The following is a 17,035-nucleotide window of genomic DNA, read 5'->3' as shown; positions in this document are numbered from 1 at the left end:
ATGATTTTCCTGATAGGGAAGACACCTAGAACTTGTGTTGTGGATTGATTTTGACTTCTATTTGAGGCTGGATGACATTTTCTAAAGCTTTTGAATGGAATTTTCCTGGATATTAGGAATTGCTTAGGTGAACACATCTTTGCAGGTCTTCATTGGCCTTCAGTTGTGGTGAAGAGGGGATCAGGCTTACAGAGATTATTACTAAGAAAATGATTTTGTTCAGAAAGCAAAAGGTAGAGTCTACAGAATAGTGTCCATGAGACGAGTGGAACCATGTCACACACTGGTTCATTCATCATTCCTTTATGTGTCCATTTAGCAAATGAAAGTACACGTTCCCATGTCACATTAACATTCTGCCACATGTGATACACTTCTGTGTCCTAACCAATCTCAGCCTTCCCCTGTGCACGTCACTTGCATTTTCTCATTTGGCCCCCATAACATCCTCATGGGGCAGGGGTCGGGGGACTGTCCTTATCAGCACACTGTAGACAGAGATTATGAAGCACATGTTTGTTTCTTGCTTGGAGTCATCCAGCTAATGCAATAGTCACCACATCCATGCAAGGAACTGTGTCACTTGAAGAGACCCTTGGCCATCTTCAAAAAGCATCTAACAGCTAAGACTCAATTTTCTTGGCCTGTTTCCATGATGTACCCGGAAGCTGTTCTGTTAGAATTCATACCTGGCCTGGGAGCACAGACTGTGGGAGGGTTGCCTTGAAGTCTAGATTGAGCATGAAACCCCAGTGGCATTATAACCATGGCTTCCCTGGCCAGGTCACCCCCTTGAGCTATGGACTGTAGTTCTTAGAGTTAGTTTCATGGCCCTAGACCAGCAGGAGTTAGTGCTGTTCATTTTCTCTAGGCAAACTGTCTATGGTCTGTGTAGTGTTGAGGTGAAAGTGGCAAGTCATGTTTGCACCCGTCTGATTTCAGGGAGAGCTAGATGTCAAGGAGCTATTTGGAATATTAATGTCTTAATTACTCTCAAACAAATTTCATAATCAAAGGTGAGTTGCAAATAAATAAAGCCTGTATTTTTAGATTAGTGAGAAAGAGTTATCTCTGCATACTGCTTTAAATTAATAGCTTATATAAAAGTGTTCATCCCAACTTAAAAAAAAGAAGTGAAAATTGAAGCAACTAAATGCCTAACAATAGATAAACAGCTAAGTAAATTATTGGGTACACTCACTCAGTGTGGCCATTAAAATTATAGTTATAAAGATTATTTAGTATCACAGGCAGACACTTATGAAATAAAGTAAACAAATGTAGTCTACCAAATTTTCCTGGAGAAAATGAACAAAAATGGTCATTGTTGTGGTATTAAGATACTATATGTGGGGACATTTGTTTGTCCTTATGTTTTTCAATTGGGGGGGTGGTAGAAAGAGGTACAGTGTTGTTACTTTATCTTTGTCAATTAAAAAAACAGGGGGCAAAGGTAATCCACACCTTGGGCAGGACTCTATAAAAGTGTGAACTCTTGTCAGAATGAGAAAAATCCAGAAAGGATTAGGTTTGGGTATAAGCAGGCCCCAAAGGCCAGCTTTTCTTGTTTTGAAGAAGGTGTGAATAAGAAAATGAATTTAAAGTACAAAGCTGTTGAAATCACATAAGAAGGGGACTAAGTTAGAAAGAAGAAAAATAGAGGAGATGAACCAATTCGGGTTATAATACATATATACATGGAAATGTCACAAGGAAACTCCCTCTGTAACTATCTTAAACAAACAAAAATGTCATTTTTTTCTTTTACAAAATTGGAGAACAGGAGGGTAGAACAGGTCCTGCTTGGGGGGTTGGCACCAGTGGGAGGAGGGAAGAGGTGGGGAAAGGGTGTGGGAGGGTGAATATGGTGCAAATACTGTGTACACGTGGATGTAAATGGAAAAATGAGACCTGTTGAAACTGTTCCAGGAATTGGAGGAGGGAGGATAAAGGAGAATGATGGAGAAAGTGAACTCAACTATGATGTATTTAATATATTGTAAGAACTTTTATAAATGCCACAATGTATCCCAGTACAATAAATTAACAGTACATGTATATGTGCGTGTATGCCTAGCTATACACATACAAATGTGGAGCTATGTATGTAGACAAGAATAGATGGATTGAGATAGTGTTTAGCAGAAGATATGTCAATAGTTCAGAAAACTTACTGCTAGGAAAAAAGGTGCCTTTGGTTTTATTTAGAAATAAATATTCTAAAATGAACAGAAATAGAAATAAATATTCTAAAATGAGTAGGAATAGAAATAAATATTCTAAAAATAGACATCCTAAAATGTGTATGCTGATTCCTAGGATTCTAGTTTGGTTCTTTGTGTCATTGACATAGTCCTCTGAGTGGCTGGATTTGGTGAGGGAAGGTGGGCTTGCCAACATTCCTTCACTGGATGGAGCCCAAAAGCTTAGGCAAGCAATCTGAGTGTGGAAAGGGACTGTATCAAATTATTGGTTTTTCTAGTGGCTCTCCCACTGTTGAGATACCTTGGAGTCAAACATGCTGGCTGGAATTCAAGATTAATTGGGTCAGCATTTTATTCCATATGCTGCGGGAATGCCTGAGCATTAGGCTCTCAGAGTAGCGATTGGTGACAATGGATATGCCATTCTTTGGCACACAGTGTCCCAGTGGGGACAGGAGTTAGACAGAATCCCACTCACTCAGTGAACTCCTGTGCACTATGAGAGAGTTAAGACCCAAGATATGTCTTATTATAGATACCAGTGAACTCTTCAGAACTAGAAGTCTTCTTTCCTTGGGGCAAAACTCCCTGCTGTAGATTCTGGACTGTGTTTTACTTAGATCCATTATCCAGTTTAATTTCCTTTAATACAGTGAAATGATAATTTTCCAGACATTTGTCCTCTTCAGAGGTCACTGATTAAGAGGACTGGAAGTAGGTAACTAAATGGATTCAGATGCCCTTCTGCAGTGGAGCAGAGAGGAGGGATCACTCCAGGTGCAGTGCTGAGGCCTAGCAGAGGACACTGGGAATGCGTGCCTGTTCTCTTGATGGGTGGATATTGCAGGCATACCTCCGTTATTAAGGGCTGATGACTGTCCAGTCTGAAGTCAGGAAACGAACTGGCACTCCTGAGGCTTAAAGGAAGGTTCTGAGGCAGGCAGAAGAAAAACCACCTTAGGTACTGCCGTTTCATTGTTATCTGTAGATTTAGAACACACATTTCACCAAGAAAAAGCCTAGGATTAGTTACGACAGCCACGTAACGTAAACCATTGTTGCCACGGAGGCGCTTGCTGGCTGTGCCTGAGTGGGAGGGAAGGGAGTGATTCATGGGTTTCATATGAGGGTGGATGCTTTGGGTTTGGTGTGGAGGTTTTAGAAGAGCCAGAAAATGGCCCTCTTCAAGGGCCCAGACTTTCGCCTTCATTTGTGTTTTACTATTTACTTAGTTATTTGAGTTCTAGCTCATATTGGCGTTAACCTTTGCTCATCTGCTGTCCAAACGGAATCTAAATGAGTAGAGATGAATTAGCAAACTTTTATGATCTTGGCAAAAATCAACTGGAAAATCTGCCCCTCCAAATGAGGCATTACAGAGATGTAAGAAATTACCCTTATTTGCAAGTCAGCTTTGCTAACTTAACAATGACCAAATAGAGTTCAGTAAATGAGGTTCCAAAAACTTCACCAAATGGTAAGATTAATAAAGGGTATTGATCTCCCTGCTCCTCCCTCCTCCCCCGTGATCATGATTGTTACAGAGAATTTGAGAAGGTTGTGGTTCTGTGTGCGGCTCATGGGTACATAAGATTATTGTAGCAAGGGTCCTCCTTACCCCGTTCCCTTGGTGGTTCCATGTAACTAAGCAATAATCAGCTGGATCGTGTGGGGCTGAAGTTGGTAAGAGTTGGTAGGACACATGAGCGAAAGAAATGTGGCCTCTGTTTCTTACACTTCATGTGCCCCTCACTCCCATGAGAATAGGCAGATACATTCTGGAATGGTCTTGGGGACTCCTTTGCCTTATTAGTTATGCTGAAGCCAACTGTACACTCACACACACACACTCATTTACTAAACGGCATGTTTCCACTCATGATATATCTGAAACTAAAATTAGGGCATTGAATTGTAGATACAATCTTCCTTGCAAGGCCATGCAAGTCTTGCCCATCTCTTATCCTCAAAAAGACTCTTCCACCCACATCCCCTGACCTCCCATTTTTCTCTTGGTCTGGAGAAGATTTTGTGTAGTTCTGGGTTCACTGCAGAGGCAGTTGAGCCAAGATGAAAGACAGCCAGGAGCACTTCTTAGAATCGGCTTCTATTTATATGTATACTTTGCCCTAGGAGCCTACGGGCTGTAGAGTTAGTGTTTATGCTTTTCCAGACCCTCAGACATTTTGTTGGCTGTGGTCTAGTGTGGAAAGACTGTCTTGCTTTGAAGTCTCAAAGCTTTCTTCTGTTTCAAGGTCTGCAAATGATGTACAGAGAGTTTAATCTGGAGTGGAATGAGAGGACATGAATTAAGATTGACCCACGGTGCACTGTAGCTGATGGACAATGAAGGGAACCTCAGAAATAGCTCATGACCTGAATGTAGGTGTTGTCAGTCTAGACAAGGCTTAGGCTCGGCCGAGGGAATGTAAACAATTGCTTGAGATATGGAAATGAAGGAGTATGTGGAGCAGAAGAGTTATTCATTGCAGGTTTGCATTTTTAATGTTAAGGATGAAAAACATTTTGGGAGTGGGGACGAGAAAAAAAAAATATATATAGTATACTTTTTAGATGGTGAACCCAAATTCATTCCTCATAGTAAATTACACCTGTCATTAGTCCTTGTGTTATTTTCTATTCCACCAGATCAGTTGGGTCCTTTTATTCTTTCCTTGACCAACAGCTATTGTCAATCTCCACCTTCTTGGTGCATAATAAAAATTAGCTGTTTTTAAAACCATAAAGCCACATTATTCTCTCACAAAGTTCCACTTTGATGTTATGAAGTTTTTGTCTTCTTGTACATGAAAACCTTAGCAGTGACTTGGGACATTGCTGAAATAGCCCGGAGGACTTCATGGAGCTTCCCTGGAGCTGGTCAGACACAAAGTAATGGCTGGAGGCCTGGCAGAGGTCCATAGCCAACCCAGAAGCATCACTACTGCACTTACTTCAGTTAAAGTTTGTGCAAAAGGCTGCCAGTGTTAAAGGCAGTGCTGAACCTGGCTTGCAGGTGGTTCAAGAGAGCTGTGTTAGAACAGTGTGGAGCCTTCCAACACTTCCAGCTGAAGGATGCTCCCATGGGTGCTACTAATACCTCAGCTAGATTTTTTTCCCCAGTTTAATGCACCATAACCAATCATCACCATCTCCCATTGATGTGTGTGTGTGTGTGTGTGTGTGTGTGTGTGTGTGTGAAAAATCAACCTCAAATTGATTTCTTCTGTTCATACCACTCCCATCCTGATCTTGGCCATCATACTTCTCCTTCCCTCCACCCTCCATTTCTTCATCCTGTCTGTCTGTCTGGGCTCCAAGAGCACATGCCTTTCCTCTCTGCAGATTCACATGGGAGGCCAGTTGGGAGCACTTCCAAAAAGGAAGATTTATTTCTCAACTTCTCATCACTATTCAAAAATCCCCCAACTGCTGAAGTTAAAACATTCCCTTTGCTGTCTCTAGAACACATTATGGTCACCCCTACTTTGTTCCTTTGGCTCCTTTTTTAGGCCTGTTTCCTAAAAATAGTCTCTATTTGATGGTTTAGATCTGGTCTTTCTCTACCTCTCCTGTCCTCTTGTGTTACCTTTGTGTACTCAATGAATATTACCTGCATATCTAGGGTGACCCAGGAACCCTATTGGATGCAGGGCACACAGAAGAAAGCAATACATAGTCCTCAGGAGTGTGTCAACCAGCAGGGGAGCAACAAGCTTGATGGATGACTCCAGTACACTGAGCTCAGGACATTCATGGAGTTATGAGGAAGGAGGTGCTGAGAGTGGTTCTGGGTAATGAGCACAGCTATACCTGGATGAACATATGAGCAGGACTACAGGAGATGTCATTTTGCTGTGTGTCACTTCTGTCTCCTAAATACAAATATGAGTATTTGTGGACAAGGTCCCTCTTAATTGTCCCTTCTGTCCTGTGCCCAGCCATCCTTCAATGCCTGGTGACTGACTTAAGAATATAATGTTATACATTGGCGCATCCTTACTGTTAAGACTGTAAGAAGGCTTAGTATTACTGGTTTCCACGGATCCTTTCTACATTACTTGAGAACATATCTGTATTCTGAAACTTGGGTAGGAAAAAGAAAAAAGGGACAGGGTTTCATTAGTTTTAAGTAAAACCATATCCAGAGATTTTTGAGCTTTTTAATCTAGGCACTATTATCTAGAGTTTAGTTGTTGTACAGATTTTTTGTGTGTGGATGGAAGCAAAAGCGATGACACACACATGCACAAAAATGAGTAGATTCTCCATGGTCCTGTTTTACATTTAATCATGAAGTATATTGGAGGCTTTACTATATATCTGTTGTAAAAACTGTGACTTGCTAGGATTTCTTCTTCTATTATCCAACTTTTTTCTAGAGAACCAGAGTGTGGTTGTGGCAAAATATATTAAGAATTTAAATCAATATCCCAACAGCCTGGAATAACATAAAAATTTTAGAGCATATCTTTTCTAGTCTCTGCCTTGTAAGAAGCTCTGGAAGAGGAATCATTGACCTTCAAGGTGGAGCACATTATAGGGTCCAGAGCACACCTGGGCACTGCAGAGGGGCTCAGAGGTTCTGATGAAATAACTTTCATTTTCTACACTGTGAATGTGAAGTTATACTGAGTTAAATCAGTACTTAGAAATACAGTTCCCCACAACTGTTGCCCATTGAGATGAAATATGGAGACGAAGGGAAAATGAGGAAACAGAGAGTACCAGTAGGGGACAGTTCATCTGGAGAAATGCACAGTTGGGCAGACAGGCACACAGAGAATCAGACAAGGGAAGGGGGACTGCACAAAATGACAGAGCAGATAACCATCGTGCATTCTGTGTGCCAAGCACTCGAGGGAGGCACAGAGAGAGAACGGCCTTGAGCCACCACTGTCAGCTTTTTGCTGCTTGATGAGCGTTGCTGCAACCCTTTCTCCTCCTGTCCAGAATGGACTTGACATTTTGTCCTGGGACAAAACACAACCAAGTCCTGTTCTGGGAGCTGAGGCTATGAGCTCAGGTATAAGTTTAGCAAAGAGTGTTGTGTTTACCTCTGCCTTTCAGTCTTCCCAGCATCTCGTTCCAGGTACCTTATTATTTCCCAAGGATTATGAAAATGAGTAAGAATAACAGAATAAGACTGTGTAGTTTGTGAACAGAAGTTAGCTTTGTATCAAGTAAGCAGTACTTATGATCTATGAAATAACCTTCTATAGACTTCAGAATCCTAAAAACACCTTTTAAAGGGAAACATAAATCTTTCCCCAGTCCTCAGTTGGCCCTTCTATGCTCTGGCCTTCTTGAAGCTTTGGAGAAAGGCACAGTGTTGAGGAAGTAGAACCCTGCACATTTGTATTTCTGTGTGTGTGTGTGTGTGTGTGTGTGTGTGTGTGTGTGTAAAATGCAAGAAGTGTCGGCCTTGTGCGAGAGGAAAGCCCTGAGAGCGACTGTCTTCCCCCAGGAGGAAAACATGCATTTTCTGCAAGGGCTCCATTGCAGCCTGGCTCTCTGTATGCCACTCTTGTGGATCAGGAAGGTAATCTGGGAAGGGGGGTGGGGAAGAAGGGGGGAGATAAGGAAGCTGCGTCCCTGAACCTTAAAGCAACATGGAGCACATAGAAGGTACCCTGAGTAGTTATTGAATGAAGGGATGAATGAATGAATGAATGAATGTCCTGGGAAAGCAGGGAGTGCTGGCTCCTCCATATTTTTCTAGAATGGAGCTAGTTCAGTGATTCCCATCATAGAGGAAACAAGTGAGCAGTCGTTAGCATGGTCACAGTGACTTGAGTATCAAACAGCAGAATCCAAGCAAACTCCAGGGCAGGCCACAGCAGGAATAAGGCACATTTCACAACTCTGTGGTATTTTTATTTTTTAATGTTTCTGGTTCGGGAATGTAAAACATGTAGAATTCTATACCTTTCTAGGAATTCAGCAGGCAGGGCCCGCTCCTCTTAACCATGGCTCCAGGTCTGAGATCGGTTTTAGTACTTTGTTAGTCTTTTTTAGTGAATGCCTTACTTTTGGATTTATCAACTGGTGAGGGGTGCTGAAGGTCATATTGTTATCATTCTCATATTCTAGGCACTTCCGTGACCTGGAAATTCCTGGCTGCAGTCCTTAAGAACTGTATTTGAGGGATCAACTGCTTGATTTGGAGTTCTGGCCCTTTCAGAATCTTTATCAAGTAGCCTGGCACAGGAAGAGTGGTAGTAAGAGGCAACATTTACAGTGCTCACTTCAGGTTAGGTACCATTCTGCACTTTGTATATGTTCAGATATTTCAATCTTCATGCACCCTCTAAATGAGAATTACCATTTTTAATACAGATGGGGAAACTAAGGCATGGATATTTAGGTCACATGTCCACATCTTGCAGAGAGTTACTGGCAGAGCTGGGAGTATATGCAAGGACAGTCTGGCTGGGAGCCCTGTACTCTTGGTGCTCCTCTCTGAGATGTACAGAGGACCCAGGAGTTCAGATACCATGAGCTCTTGGTATGAGGCCCTGTGGTGAAGTGGATATGACAAAGCTGATACACAGAAACATGTTATGCATGTGAATACTGGATACTTCACTTGAGAGAAGCCAGCTTGAGGACTTCCACCAGAAGGTTTCTATTTAAATGGCTGATTAAGAATTGTGTTATTGTCCTCAATTTTTCCTTTAAGGCTGGTCATGCCAGTGGTCACTTTCCTTGACTCAATATGGACTGCGAATTGATAGGAATTGAGGTTACTGAGCATTTGCTGTCACTCACTTAACATCTGAGCCCCATGAAGTAGGGGTGTCAACCCTGCTGAGTAAGACTAGGTCACAGTTTCATGAGTCCTGTGTTCTATCCATATGCTACATTCCATCACTCAGCCTCGCCATGGGTATCTTTGCCACGTTAGCAAATCTATTAAACACAGTAAATAAGTTAGAGATACACTTGGACAAGAGTTGATATTACATATGTAGACAAACATAAATAGCAAGAACAAAACAAATTAAATGAGGATGCAAACTATTTCAGTGACACCATCTAGCTAACAAGCACCATTAAAATAAACACAGAATAAATGATTGAGAGCAGTACTTATCATGGTGCTCTTAAATGGCTTGAGAAGTGAAATGAAAACCATGACTTGAAAGTGAGAAACTGTTTTCAGCACTGCTTTAGTTTCAAACTATGTAAGCACACACTGAGAAGTCTCTTTGGCAGGGAATCATGGCCACATGATCCATGCTAGAGGAGACTCAAGTTTATGATCAACTGTGAAGTCTATTCATTTGTGCTGTGCACTAACCAGGAAAAGGGGGGGTCATAAACATGTACACTCTTGCGTTGATTATTTTTAAAAGAAGTGGAAAATGAATGGGTCTGGCATCCATTGACATTGATAGTTCACTGGCAAATTGAGCTGTGAGGTCAAGGCTGAGAGGCCTCCAGTTAGGTATCTCCAGATGGCTTGATGAACTCTCCAAGTTTTTAGGCAGGCTCTATTGAAATTTTCTTTCAACTCAGAATGTCAGCACTTTGGTTATAAGAACGTTAATCCAACTTACTGCAGCACGTAAAGTTTTCTCATTTCTCCTGGTTTATTTCTTTTATTCAAATACTAGGTCACTAAACTCAAAGACATTCTTTCTTTAAAAAGTCAACTTCTATCCAAGTGAATTTTCACCAAAGGAAATCCCTGACCAGTGGCAACCCAACCCTTAGGTATTTCTGTCTTTTCTAAACACTACATGGCCAAGATATCAGGACTGACTGTTTCTCTCTGAAAGCAGTCTTCCCTTTTACCAGCTTCTCATGATATTTCTTTTTAGTTTCAACTACTACAAAAAAATTACAATTTGAAATGGCAGAGAACTGTTATTTCCCAGTCAGGATTCCCTGAATTTCTAGCAAAATTACTGGCTAGGTTTACTGTTAATAGCTTCATTAAATATTTATTAAGCACCTGTTACTAAGATAGTACTATGCTGTGTTCTTTAAGGAGTTCTTTGTGTTAAATCCCTTGGTCCATATTATTTTCTTTGAAAGCTTTCCTCACAGAAGTTCTTGAAAGTAAGAAATGATGAAAACCTTATTTTTTCCAAATAATATTTCCAGTTGAAAACTCATACTCAAATTTCTAATAATCACCGAGTCTTTCTCCCTGCCGACTCCCCACTTCACTTTCCATCGGAATCACTCACCCCCATATTGGCCTCGGCAATCCCTTCTTCACTAGTTGCCATGTTACGAGGATTTGCCAGCAGGACATTTCTCTCATAGTTGTCCCCTTGTACCCACCCCCAGTTACCTTTGGTACTAGTGAATTCTCAGCTGGGCTCCAATTCCTTTTCTCTGGTTTATCTCTGGGTAGCAACACTTAGCCTTCAGTTAATATCTGTACTTGTTCAAAACATTCAGTGGTCAGAGGCCTTCCTGTCCTGCTGGTTCCTGCTCAAACCAGCTTCAGACTGTGTCTACCCTCTGAGGTCTATGCCCAAACCTTTGACATAGGTCACTTCTCACTTGTACCATGCAGCGCTTCTGTTGTGAGCACTAAAACATTTGATAAGCCCCAAGATGGCTGTGTGCTGGGCACAGGAGCCCCCATCTCAACCTTCACGCTCAAAGCAGCCATCCTCACCTTTGAGGACCTCCTTTCCTGTCTCCCCCTCCTGTGAGTCTTCAGGTGCTTGTCACCTCCTCTCCCCCTCCTGAACCTTAGCTTCTTGAGGACTTCTTACTTAGTCTCGACACCTTGTACACTGCCTTAGTCTGGCTGCCTCTGCTCAGTGCAACTCTCATGAAACACAAGAGCAGAGTCAGTGTACATCTATTCACCTTCCCGATGTCTGCCCCAATTTAAAAAGCCCAGATTTTAGAGGTTCAAGGATGCTAATATTACTTATTACAGAAATAAGCAGACTGGATGAAGTCAAATGCAGATAATATGGGGTTCCTGGAATCTAATCACTAAGAATTTGTAGGAAATGTTTACGGATAGTTGAGCAGTATAGGATACATCTCAGAGAACAAGGGTATAGGGACCCACATCACCAGTAGAATGGCCTGGAAACACAGAAACTTCAATCTCATTAAGGTTGACAATGGATATTGTACCTCTGTGGGGTTTCTCATCAGAGCGCTGACAAGAGGCCCCATACCATCCACCTGCCGTGTTTCCCCTTCTCTCTGGGGAGAGAAAGCAACTTTTATTTGCAGAGCTGCTTGTAATACCTTCAGCATTCCATCACCTCTTCTCATGCCCCTATATGCTGAAGCACACTGCCTTTCATTTTATGCCCAAGGCTAGGTTATTAAGGAATGAAATGGAATTTTCTATATTAACTGCAGTATAAACTTCAACCAGCATTTTAACATGCTGTTAAGATCTTTGTAAAGTTTTTTTCCTTTTGCTCTATTGGCTAAAATAGTGTACCATATGTGAGTGTGCACATAAGTAAAAGGATGAGTCTCTTTGGCCTCTTGTGGATGAGGCGGCAAGCAGGGATGTCTATGGATGTACAGCACTTCGAATGATTGGTTCTGTACGCTAAAAAAGCAATATTCACAGACAATGGCTTTGAGCAGAGCTTTTTTCCAAATCTCTGTGAAATATGGTATTACTCCAAAAGGTTTATAGAGTAAAGACAATATCTTTTCCCCCTAATACTTGCTTTTCTATATTCAAGTTCATTTTTCCCTCAGTTCCAGTTAGAACTGAGGTATATACTCAGCAGAAAGACACAGAGCTATCGGGTCAGAATGTTTTATGTAGATAGGGGTTTTGTAACTTGATACTATCTTTGTACACCTCCAAATCCTTCAACGTACTCACGCCTTGCATAAAGTCTGAAGTAATTATGACTGAAGTTCACACTGAGTATCCTGATGACTTAGATTAGAGGTGTCTCTGAAGGACACTATCAGGATAGGAGATGTCTTAACCTGAGAAGATTCTTGGTGGCGTGGACATACCTTAGTGCTTTCAGGACTGAAACAAAGTCATTCTCATACTTAGTCCAAAGGGTCAAACCTGCACCTTGTTTTGCTTGGTGCTTAGCACAAGACATTGTCCAAACAACTTTTTTATGTGAAATCTGCCCAAGCCCTTGCAGCTCATACCAAATCTGTATCCTGTCCATGATGTCTATAATAAACGTGTGTTTAAATAAACTGATTTAAAGCCCTGGAGTTTCACTATATTTATGTAAAACCAATTCAAGTTTGGATAAAGATTTATCCTTATAATTGTATGGGAATTTAATGGAAATGCATGTACTTTCATGTAATATCCATCATATTAAATTTTGTTTTAAAATATTGAAGCCACTCCATAATGTGAAATATTAAATCAAATATGTGAGCAGACTAAACAGATCGGCTTCATAAATTGTGTCAGCTAATTTCGGGGTGGGGAATAGAGGTCTCAGTGAATTTGGGTGGGTAAGGAACACGGCCTTCACATTGATGAAGGAGCTTTTTAAAATAGTGACGTGAGTTTTATCCAGGGCGTCCTTAGGACTTCCACCCTTTGAATGACTGTGGTTCGCCTTGGTGATGTATAATTGGTGTGGTTAACCAAATGACCTGTTAAGCAGCCTCCCTGTCATGCATCTGCTCAGATGCCTGGGGGGCTGGTCCAGAGTTTTCAGAATAAACTTCTCCAGTGATTCTGTCACTGTGCTTCTGTACAGAGGCCTGTTCCCAAAACTGCTGCTTTGTGATGTGGCTGCAATCATGTCTGAACGTTACTCTCTCTGAAGTAGCCTGGCCCCAACATAAGTATTCTGCTTCTCATACAAGAGAGTTCAGTCGCCATTTCTCTAAGGGAGACAACCATGTGCTGGAGCAAACAAGAGAATACAAAATCGAGCTGTGGGAATGAGTGTGTCCAGCCACTCTGCTCAGATTGACTATTATATCTGACAATCATTTTTATTTTCTGCTTATTCTACTGTGCAGGAATCATCCTTACAGACAAATGCCTTTCATGTACAAATCTTTTATTTATTTATTTATTATATATTTAAATGGTTTTCCCTTTAGAGGAAAAAAAAAAGACTAAGAATTTACTCTCCTGCCATGGGGGAAAACCAATATGACCAAACAGAAACTCCCCCAATGTAAATTGAGTCACGGGTTATCCAGCTTTTTATCTAGCTTTTTGAAAGCTCTTTGAGCAAACATGAGCTTTCCAGCATTTGCCTCATTATCCTATTTCTTCACCAGTAGTTCTGTTTCTCAATAGGATAATGGGCCTGATTTACGTAAAAGCTCAGAATTAATCACAATAATAAAATAGAAAGTCATGCAACTGTAGTAAGTTTAAAGGCATACTTTGCTTTTCAAGGGCACCCTGTCTTTAAGTAGAGGTCTTTCCATTAGCTAAAGAAATCAAAGTGAATCATGTTATCTTTTTAAGGAAATGATGAATTTAGTGAACTGAAGAAAGCAAAACTCACTGTAGCTAACATAATTTATGCAAAATCATGCAATTAGTGATAACTGTGCTAGACTTCCCCTCCAAATGCGCTGCTGATAAAACCCATCGTGTGGAGCAGTGCTATCTAATGTAAGTAGTAAACATGGATGGTAAATTATTCATATCTGGAGAGGCACGCAGATGGCAGGACTTCCATATTTCCTTTGAGTTGCCTGTGCGCATTTCCTAATCATTCTTGCAAAAAAATTGCAAAGATAAACAGGAACTTTGAAAAGTAACATTCAACAGGATATGAATGTAAGAAATAGCACAGTGTGCAGAGTAAAATCCAACACTTTCTCCTGCTGCATAGTGAAATGGTTACTTTCTGCTCAATCTGTAGTATAAACTCAGTAAGGTTATGTCATTTCCATATATGCACTACTCATTTGGAATGACCCAGGTCTTGTGATTTGGGTGGCATTTAAAAATTAAGTCCCCAGTGCAGTAACCTTGACAGTCCTCCAGTGGGATATGGAAAGGTAACACCCCCGCCCCCCCACCCAGCAAATCCTTGTCCAGGAGAAAATCTCCAAGCCACTAACCTCGACTCTCTGCTAGCCTTTGCTGTAGTGTTCTGAAATGATCACTTTATCTAAGACAGGGCTTGCCCAAAGTTCCTTGCCACTCTTGCCAGTTTCACCTCGGGATGCTTCGGCAGAATTTCAGCGCCCAAACGGACAAGGTCAAATTAAACTGCTTCACTGCTGCATCTGGTTCAGGGGCCCAAGAGGGCGTCCAGACCCCCTGCACAGACCTGCAGCAGGAAAGAGGAAAGGACTAGAGCCTTGGTCTGCAGATGAGCAAAATGCACCCATTTTCTCCCTTATTTACTCCAGGGGCATCTCTCCTCCCCCACTCCTGGCATCCCTTTATCACTGGCTCCATCTCCCTGTGGCATATTTTTGGGTAGTAACTAGACTGTTGAGGTCACCAGGAGAGGCTTTTATCTGAGCACTAGAGACAACAGCCTGGAACCCTGAGCATGAACCAGCAAGACGCAGACTCTTGCTCTTGACTTTGGGCTCTAGAAGCTGCTTGGCCCAGGGTTGGCCCAGGGGCTCCCTCCTCCCTCCAGCCCTTGCTTGCTTGCTAGGTCTGCAGCATTGGTTGGTTTCCCAGGCTTGTGCGGGTCAGACGTGGGATGCTAGGTTCCAGAAGCCTGCGGGTACCGACCCCAGCCCGCAGCCCCAGGAAGATGCCAACCCTAGCAGGCGGAGGAGACAGGCATTTCACGTGGGCATCTGCCTTCACTCGCGTTTGCTCCGCGCCTTTCCTCATCAAGCATCAGGGCCCCTCCGCTCGGACTTATTCCCCCCTCCCCCCGCCCCGAAGTTAATCAGCCTTACTGTACTTGCCAGTTCGCCTTAGTTTGGAAAATACTTAAAAGCCTCAAAACGTTCTGGAGAGACGGCCGCCCACGGATCCCCCAGTTCTGCTTGGCTAGGGGCGTCGGGCGCTCACGAGGCTGTGGCGTTTGTCTAGAACAGACATCTCAACCCCGCTCCTCCCTGGCTGTCGCCAAAGTTGCCGGAAGCCCCTCAGCTACCCGGTCGCACCAGATGCAGTTGCATAACCTCGACCCCCGCCCCACCCCCGCCGGGTCTGTGCCTGGCTGCACAGGCGCGTCCCGGCCCCTGGCTAAGCCGGTTTGCGGGCGAGTGCGTGCGCCCGAGATGGGGTCGGCGCCCGTCCCGGCGATGCTCTGCCGGCGGCCAAGTGCAGCGGGCGCCGGGGCGCGGGAGGAGGGCACGCGGGGCTGCGCTTACCTTCCGCTGCTTACAGATAAGTCGAGGTCGGTGCAGCGCCTGGCTCGGGCATGTCTCGCCGCGGACCTTGGCAAGCCTGGCGCGACACGGAGCACTCCGGGCAGGGCATCCGTGGCAGGGCTCGTCGGGCTCGCGCGGAGGAAGGCGCAGCTCCGGGGAATTGGCCGGCTGCGCGCCCGCCGCCTGCCCCTCTCCACTACGGCCGGCCCAGCCCGGCCGGCCCCCTCGCCGCAGCTCGCGTCCCTCTGGCTCAGCTCAGCGACGCGCGCGGGGAGGCAGCGGGGAGGCCGGCACCGGGGACGCCCGCGCGCTCGCTTGCTCGCGGCGCGGCGGAGCCAGCCACAGCCACCCGGCTTCGTACTCCTCCGATGTCCTCATTTACTGCAATTGTCTTCGGCGAGATCTGGATGCTGGGGCCAGGCGGAGGGGGCGGAGAGTGGGAGGGAGCAGGAGGGAGCAGGAGGGAAGTCCTTGCAGCCGCTCCCGGGTCCCAGCTACTCCGCGGAGCCGGGCGGCTGGAGGAGAAGGCGCCGGGAGCCGCGCGCCTGCCTCCTGTGCGCTCGGCTGGCACCAAGGCGGGCGGAGCCCCGGCCCGCGGGCGGGGGTGGGGGCGGGGGCGGCGCGGGGCCGGGCTTGGCCGCGTGCGTGGGGTGGGGGATTTGGAGCGAATGGAGGAGCCCTCTCCCGCCGACGCGGGTGCTGGAGGAGGAGGAGAAGGAGGTGGAAGGAGCACCGCCGGCTGCCTCCTTGCGCGGGGCTCCACCGCGGCGCGTCCTCCGGGTTTCTGGGCTGCAGGCGGCGCTGCGAGGCCCAGGAACTTGTTGAGTCTACCCTGGAGCTGCCTCCTCACCAGCTGGAGATAGGGACCCCGTGTTTTCTCTCCGGCTGGGTCGCCAGGGACCCCGCTTGATGACCTCCTAACGTGCCAGCCAGCCCGCCTGTCCAGCCGGGTTTGTGAAAACCCAAGATGCATGGGGGCGTGGAGGGCAAGGTGTTGGCTCCCTCACCTGAGGATTGCTGCTTTGTAGAGGCTGGGGGGTCAGGGTTGCTTTTCTGTGCTGGGCCAGACTGAAGTTCACCTCCAAAGGCAGACTGGAAGGCTAAGCAGTTGTGAGTGGCCTGACGACAGTGGGAGTTCCTGGAGGTTCTGCTGCGGGCTGACATTTGGGTGCCCTCAGAGCAGACACACCTGCTGCTCTGAAACAGGACCTCCCTGATGCCTCGCAGCCCGGATGCTTGAGCCTGGGACTAAGCATCTCTGGCCCTTCAGTTTCCTCCTAGAACATACTTGAAAGTGACCACACTTAGTAGTCTGAATATTTCCAAAGAAAAGGCAGAGAAACGTTGGACCTGAGAGCAGTGACAGGCTGGGAGAGTGAACTGGGAGGACAAGTGGAAAGTGCTCTCACCCTCACCCCCTACCTCACCAGACACATGGTGGTGTTCACACTTGTGCCTGTACCTCCCTGAGTCCCAGCACCCAGCACTATCCCTGACACCCATGGCCAAGCCCTTGCCCCATTTGTTGATTGGGCTGAGCTGAGCCTAGCTCCGTGCTTTATGTGGTTTGATGTGGAATGTTT

General features: G+C 44.8%; 2 protein-coding genes across 5 annotated transcripts in view; one reads left to right on the top strand and one right to left on the bottom strand.

Moving 5' to 3' along the window:
* Insyn2a (inhibitory synaptic factor 2A) overlaps window positions 1–15,580 on the bottom strand; it is a 57,863-nt gene extending 42,283 nt beyond the window's left edge. For 2 of the 3 annotated variants that reach the window (XM_074078056.1, XM_074078058.1), the window contains exon 1: window positions 15,453–15,580. The gene's annotated coding sequence lies outside the window, so the exon portion shown is untranslated. Of the gene's footprint in view, window positions 1–14,228; window positions 14,410–15,452 lie in introns of those variants that run through there. The other variant, XM_074078057.1, reaches the window with a different exon arrangement.
* The window catches only part of Dock1 (dedicator of cytokinesis 1), a 477,546-nt gene that overhangs the window by 240,217 nt on the left and 220,294 nt on the right, over window positions 1–17,035 (top strand). The gene's annotated exons all lie outside the window — the stretch shown is intronic.

Source organism: Castor canadensis, chromosome 7, assembly GCF_047511655.1.
Source record: "Castor canadensis chromosome 7, mCasCan1.hap1v2, whole genome shotgun sequence".
Classification (NCBI taxonomy): Eukaryota; Metazoa; Chordata; class Mammalia; order Rodentia; family Castoridae; genus Castor; species Castor canadensis.
The sequence above is the reverse complement of the archived record's forward strand: the minus strand, read 5'-3'. Positions and strand labels throughout refer to the sequence as shown.